Raw genomic sequence first — 6,628 nt, forward strand, 5'->3', positions numbered from 1 at the left:
TGTTCTCTCAGATACTCAGGAGGCTGAGGTGGGAGAATCGCTTGAATCTGGAAGGTGGAGGTTGCAGTGAGCCGAGATCACGACATTGCACTCCAGCCTGGGCAACAGAGCAAGACTCTGTCCCAAAAAATAAAAAAATAAAATAAATAAAATAAAGTGTGCTGTGATGTTACCATGGCTACAGTGTCACTAGGAATTAGAAATTTTTCAGCTCCATTGTAATCTTATGGTACCACCATTGTTTATGTGGTCAGTAGTTGACCAAGACATCATTCTGTGGTGCATGACTACTTATTTTTACTGATGTCTTTTGCCATTTTAAAGTGATGGAGATCTTTATACCATAATATGGTAGGCTAAGTAATGGGTTTCTGAAACATGTTAAGAGACAAACTACTGTAAGACTGAGGTTAAATTATTACTGATTATGTATCATATAATGGATTAATAATGAAGTCACATTTAATTTAGGAATAATGTAATTACTGAAATTGACTGGGCTGGGGGCAGTGGCTCACACCTGTAATCCCAGTACTTTGGGAGGCCGAGGCGGGCAGATCACGAGGTCAGGAGTTCAAGACCAGCCTGACTAACATAGCAAAACCCCATCTCTACTAAAATTACAAAAAAATTAGCCAGGCGTGTTGGCGGGTGTCTGTAATCCCAGCTACTCAGGAGGCTGAGGCAGGAGAATTGCTTGAACCCAGCAGACAGAGGTTGCAGTGAGTCGAGATCATGCCACTGCACTCCAGCCTCAGTGACAGAGTGAGACTCCATCTAAAAAAAAAAAAAAAAAAAAAAATTGAAGAAAAGACAAACACTAAAAGTGGCATCTAGATTTTTTGAGACGGGGTCTTGTTCCATGGCCCAAACTGGAGTACAGTGGCATAAACACAATTCACTGTTGCTTCAACCTCCCAGACTCCCAAGTAGCAGGGACCACAGCCTTGCACCACCATACCTGGCTAATATTTATTTAGTAGAGACAGAGTGTTACTATGTTGCCAGGCTGGTTTAGAACTCCTGGGCTCAAGGGAGCCTCCGACCTTGGTCTCCTAAAATGCTGGGATTGCAGGCATGAGCCACCACACCCATCCACCAGTTGTTTTTTCTCTTCTTTTTAACAGAGAACTATCACAAGATACATCTGAACTTGCAAACTGCCAATTTCCAGATTTTTTTCATCTGAAACTCATCATAGTGCTAACTTTTCTACAAAGAGATATTGACTAAGACCAAGAGGGATAACAGTTTCACTATACTCAGCAGACCACAGTTATTTTCTGTGGATAGTACTGAATCCATAAAGCATATAATATACCCACCTTTCAGAAAAAAAGTAAGTTATTTATATTGTAGCCATTGCTTCTCAGACATTCAGTTTTTTGATATAATTGTCACATAGTTATATTCATTCATCATGACATGAAAAGAGGCCTTCTACTGACACCTCTATTATCCTGAAAATCATGTTTGTAATTTTTGTAGGCTGGATAAACTTCACAACTACAATTGCAGTGTGATTTAAGTATCAGATAATAGTATACAATAAAACATCAACCATCACCACAAGTGTGGATTACATTAAATTACTGTCATAGGCATCAGGGATTTGTATAGACGGGAGGACCAAATGCTCCAAAAATTATTTCAACATTCAACAACTCACTGGGATGTAGCTCTAGACCAGTTTTATTTTTTTATTTTATTTTTTATTTTTTGAGATGGAGTCTCACTCTGTTGCCTATGCTGGAGTGCAGTGGCGCGATCTCAACTCACTGCAACCTCCACCTCCTGGGTTCAAGTGATTCTCCTGCCTCAGCCTTCTGAGTGGCTGGGACTATAGGCACGCGCCACCATGCCCAGCTAATTTTTGTATTTTTAATAGAGATGGGGTTTCACCATGTTTGCCAGGATGGTCTCTATCTCTTGACCTCATGATGCACCTGCTGCGGCCTCCCAAAGTGCTAGAATTACAGGCGTGAGCCACCACACCCAGCTGGACCAGTTTTTATGAAGAATTTTCTGACATAAGCACTTCTCCAGATTCCTGAAGGCCTCCTTCCCTTCACAGATGCGTCTCTCAGAATAAAATAGAAAATACTCACCAGACTCCTTTCTGCTCCCAGGACAGTGGGCTCAGTGTGAAGGTTATAACAGCCAGTATATCTCAGAGAGGGAGACAGCCAGGCCCTGAGATAAAGGTTTGTGATTCTGCGACCTCACCTCCCCGAAGGACCATAGTTATTAGTTTACTTTTACGACAATGGCAGTGCATGCTAGGAAAGTCAAAAATATTTTTTTCTAATAATTTGTCTCCGTTCTCAATTACCAGAAACAATTACAGTGTCTAGTGAGCAACTCCAAAGACGTTGGTGCAGTATTTAGAAGAGGCTTTTTTATTTCCATGGACCCTGGAAGCAGACAGGGGCTCACGTGGAGAGTGCAGGACATGCTGAGGTCTGAGCCATGAGGGACTCTCAGCAAAGTGTACATCTCACGGGACCTTCTGCTTCCTTGAGTTCTGCTCAAAATCTTTTTCCTGACTCTGAGAACCATATGCTTCTAGACCCCTTCTAGATTATGGGAAGGCAAATGGGCTACCATGAAGAGACCAAGAAGGATCTATTAATGCACTAAGAGGAAAAGGAAGAATGTGATGTCAATAATTGATGGTTTGAAACATTAAATGGCACTTTCTGATATACATGAATGATTAAATAAATAATTGGGAGAGAAGAGCCCAAACCCTATGCGGAAGAATTCCAAATAACTCTTGTAGACACTCCGCCTCCAAGGAGGTGGAATACGCATAACTCCCGACTCCACAAATGCAGGCTGCACAGGGCTGCTTCCTTTTAAACACTACAGTATGGCAGGGAGAGAATGAGAGGGACTTTATAGCTGAGAAACCCGGCAGACACAGCCTCAGACAGGTGATCAAGGTCGACATCCACAGGGGATTAAGTAATGTTAATAGTACGCACCTTGGATAGGATGTGATAAAAATGGCACTTCTCATTGGTCTTTCTCCCCAATGTCCCTAACCTTTGTCTAATCATGGGAAACATCAGACAAATCCCAATAGAGTGGCTGCCCCCAATAACACATCGACAGCCCTGCTGCCTAACCAGTACTCCTCAAAACTGACCAGATTATAAAAAACAAGAAGAGTATGAGAATCTGTTAGAGCCAAGGGGAGCCTAAAGACACATAATGGCTAAAAGTAATGTGGTGGCCTGGACAGGATCCAGGCAGAGAAAAGTGCAGGGAGCTGAAGGCCCATGGGATGTGACCAACTCAGAATTCCACCGGAGGCTGTATGATCAAACAGCAAAGTGTTTATCATTAATGCAGGATGTGGGCAAACTCAAACTTCCCTGCCACCAAAAGGTTTGCTGAGGGACATCACTCCCTGTCACCGGGCTCCTTGAAGTTATCTAATGAGAAATCTAGCGCCTATTATTCAAAGGATGCAGTCTTGCAAGCCTGCTGTGACCCAAAGGGCTCACTGACAATTACCCAACAGTCATCCCCCCTTTCTCACTATCTCTTTTACCTAATAAATATGGGGGGCTGTGTAAAGCTCAGAGCCCTTGTCCCCTAGAGGCAAATATACTCTCCTGTCTTTTATTCCTACATTCGCCCCCTTTGTTCAGTCCCCCTAGGTACATGCAGGTTACAAGTGGCACCTGAACAGGGACAGAATTGGGTGCTTTATAAGTGGCCTCACGAAGTGGCACCCTGCATGGCGACAGTGGCATCCAAACTCGAGACTTCCAGGATGTGAATGAAGAAGGTCTGCTGGAGCAGAGGAACTGAAATTGACAAGGCGAACGGAGACCCCAGGACGAGTCTGCCAGCTGTGGATATAAGGTCAGTGTCCTAAAGAGGTACTGGGAACAGTGCTTTAAGGAAGTACTGGGAACGGGAAGTTTTCTGAATCAGGAAACAAGGGGAATAATTTGTCTATTGAAGAAAAACGTTATTTGCAGTTGCTTAAAGTTCTGTCGAGGCAGTCTGGAGCTCAGGTTAATTCACAGACACTAACTAACCTCCTGCAGAAGCCACAAAAGGTTATTACGCATAACCCATGGTTTCCACAGGGAGGCACTCTTGATGTGGAAAACTGGGATAGAGCAGGCGAAGGATTAAAACAGGCTCATCAAAAAGGTTTCAAAGTTGAATCTTCAGTTTTTTCCACTTGGAGTTCAGTTTGTACTGTACTCCTGCCATTATCTTCTTCTTATTCTGGGGGACAGCAGGCTGAATCTAAAAATCTGAAGGAATATGTTGTTCTACCCACACCTCCAATTGAAAATAGAAAAACAGGAGGAGGGTAAAAATTGGCCTATATTGCCTCCTCCAATTGCAGAAACATGTGTACCGCCTCCTTTGGTGGCAGAAATAAGAGACCCCAATACAAAGAATTTTATGCTCTGCTGTCATAGCTGGAGAGCCCTTAAGACCTTGTGCTTTTCCTATTTCCATAAGGCCTGATCCAAATAATCCACAGTTTATTCATGAACACACCCCGCTAGAATTTAAGTTGTTGAAGGAATTAAAAACGAGTGTGGTCAATAACTGAGTACAAAGCCTGTGGTTCCTGGAGGAAGGAACGCTAGATGTAGAACTCTGGGAGCAAGTGGGGAGAAATCTTAAACAACATCAGGTGCGAAGGCATCAGGTCCCAGTAAAATCTTTAATGTTATGGGCTTTAACTAGATCAGCCTTGGCTCAGTTACACACAGAAGAGCCTAAAAAGAGGAGGGAGGAGAAAACGTAACCTGCCTTATCAACTCCTCTTCCCTCAGCCCCAGTATCATCGGGCCAAAATAACAAAGAGGAAGTGGAAGTCTTACCTAAGCCTCCTCCTCCAACAGATAGGACAAAGGACAGAGGATTGCTACAGCTATCAGTCCCTGTGTTAAGTAGGCAGCATTAGAAGGAGAGCTCTTAACCTGCTCAGTAATGCAAAATCGGCAGGACAATCAGGTGTATGTTTATAAAAAGATAACAAAAAACGCATTAGAAGCCGAAACTGCGCAGCCAAGCAGGCAGTAGGTGGAGGAGAAGGCTCAGCAGCAGAAAAGCTCCTGGCGACCAAGCCAACAAGGTCCGCCCAGGCTGGCAGCATCCCCCTGGCAAAGGAGGGAGGGACCGGTGCAGACACAGGCAAAGCCTAAGCAAGTACAACGTGGTTGCCTCCCAGGACCTGCACCGCTGCCCTCTGGCTCTGCGGGCAGCCCATAGCAAAATTTCATATGTTATGTCCCAGGCTATATGATTCTCTGCTAAGATTTAAGTAAAATGTAAGAATTTGAAAAACCTCTTTTCTAATAATGACCACTGATGTTATCTCTCTTCCACCCCTGACATAGCTTTCCAAATTCAATTTCAGTAAAGTAGTAACGTCTGAAGGGAGAGCGATCACAGAGGGCCCGTGAATTAGTTACAGAGTAATTAAAAGCTAGGCATGTAAAACCACACATTACCCTTTAAAGGAGAACTTTAAACCTAATTAAATGGTATTTGTTAAATTGAAAGCTAAAAATGCTATGCCCTTCTCAGAAAGTGAAGAAAAGTTGTATGTAAGTGCAGTGAAAACTTATGCATGAATGAATGTCTTAACCCATTGATTACAGATAGTCTTTGATTTGTACTTGCTAAGAGTCCTAAATTGAGTTCCCCAGCTAGGGAGTCACTGTTTTCAAGACGTTTGCCAGATTAAAATCCATAAACTTGGTCACGTCCCATGGGCCTTCAGCTCCCTGCAGAAAAGAACATGAGTTAAAGTTAAGGAAATCAGAATAAATTATGAATAAGTTGCAGGGCGCGGTGGCTCAAGTCTGTAATCCCAGCACTTTGGGAGGCCGAGACGGGCGGATCACGAGGTCAGGAGACCGAGACCATCCTGGCTAACACGGTGAAACCCCATCTCTACTAAAAATACAAAAAATTAGGCAGGCGTAGTGGTGGGTGCCTGTGGTCCCAGCTGCTCAGGAGGCTGAGGCAGGAGAATGGCGTGAACCCGGGAGGCGGAGCGAGATTCCGTCTCAAAAAAAAAAAAAAAAAAAAAGCAGTTGGTGGCCTAACATCCTCGGGGACAGGACCCATCGCCCATGCCGACGGAGATGCCGCCGAGCGACGCCGATGGAGATGTCCCGGTCGTTCCACCTTGGGCCAGGTAAACACGGATTCCCAGGGTTGGCCTTAACCCTCCAAAGCACTTGGCGTTGTCCCTCGGAAACTCTCTAGAGATGAGCACTCTAGAGATGACTCAGTGGACTGGGAAAGGCAGACCCACTTCAACTGGGGTGGGCACAATCTAATCAGCTGCCAGCAGTCAGAATAAAAGCAGGCAGAAGAACGTGAAAAGAGTAGACGGGCTTAACCTCCCAGCCTACATCTTTCTCCCGTGCTGGAGATAGAGATGATGATGGAAAGGGAGAAGATTTCTATTCTGTTCCGTGGGTCGTCAGCATGAAATCGCACATGCTGCGCAGGCAGGGCTTTGCATTTTACATTTTAACTTGCATCGTCTTCACAGAGAATTCCAGGCCTTTTAAATTAAATTGTTAACATTAGTTTTTATTTACTTATTTATTTTAGGACAGAGTCTACACTG

This window comes from Theropithecus gelada, chromosome 19 (assembly GCF_003255815.1).
Source record: "Theropithecus gelada isolate Dixy chromosome 19, Tgel_1.0, whole genome shotgun sequence".
Classification (NCBI taxonomy): Eukaryota; Metazoa; Chordata; class Mammalia; order Primates; family Cercopithecidae; genus Theropithecus; species Theropithecus gelada.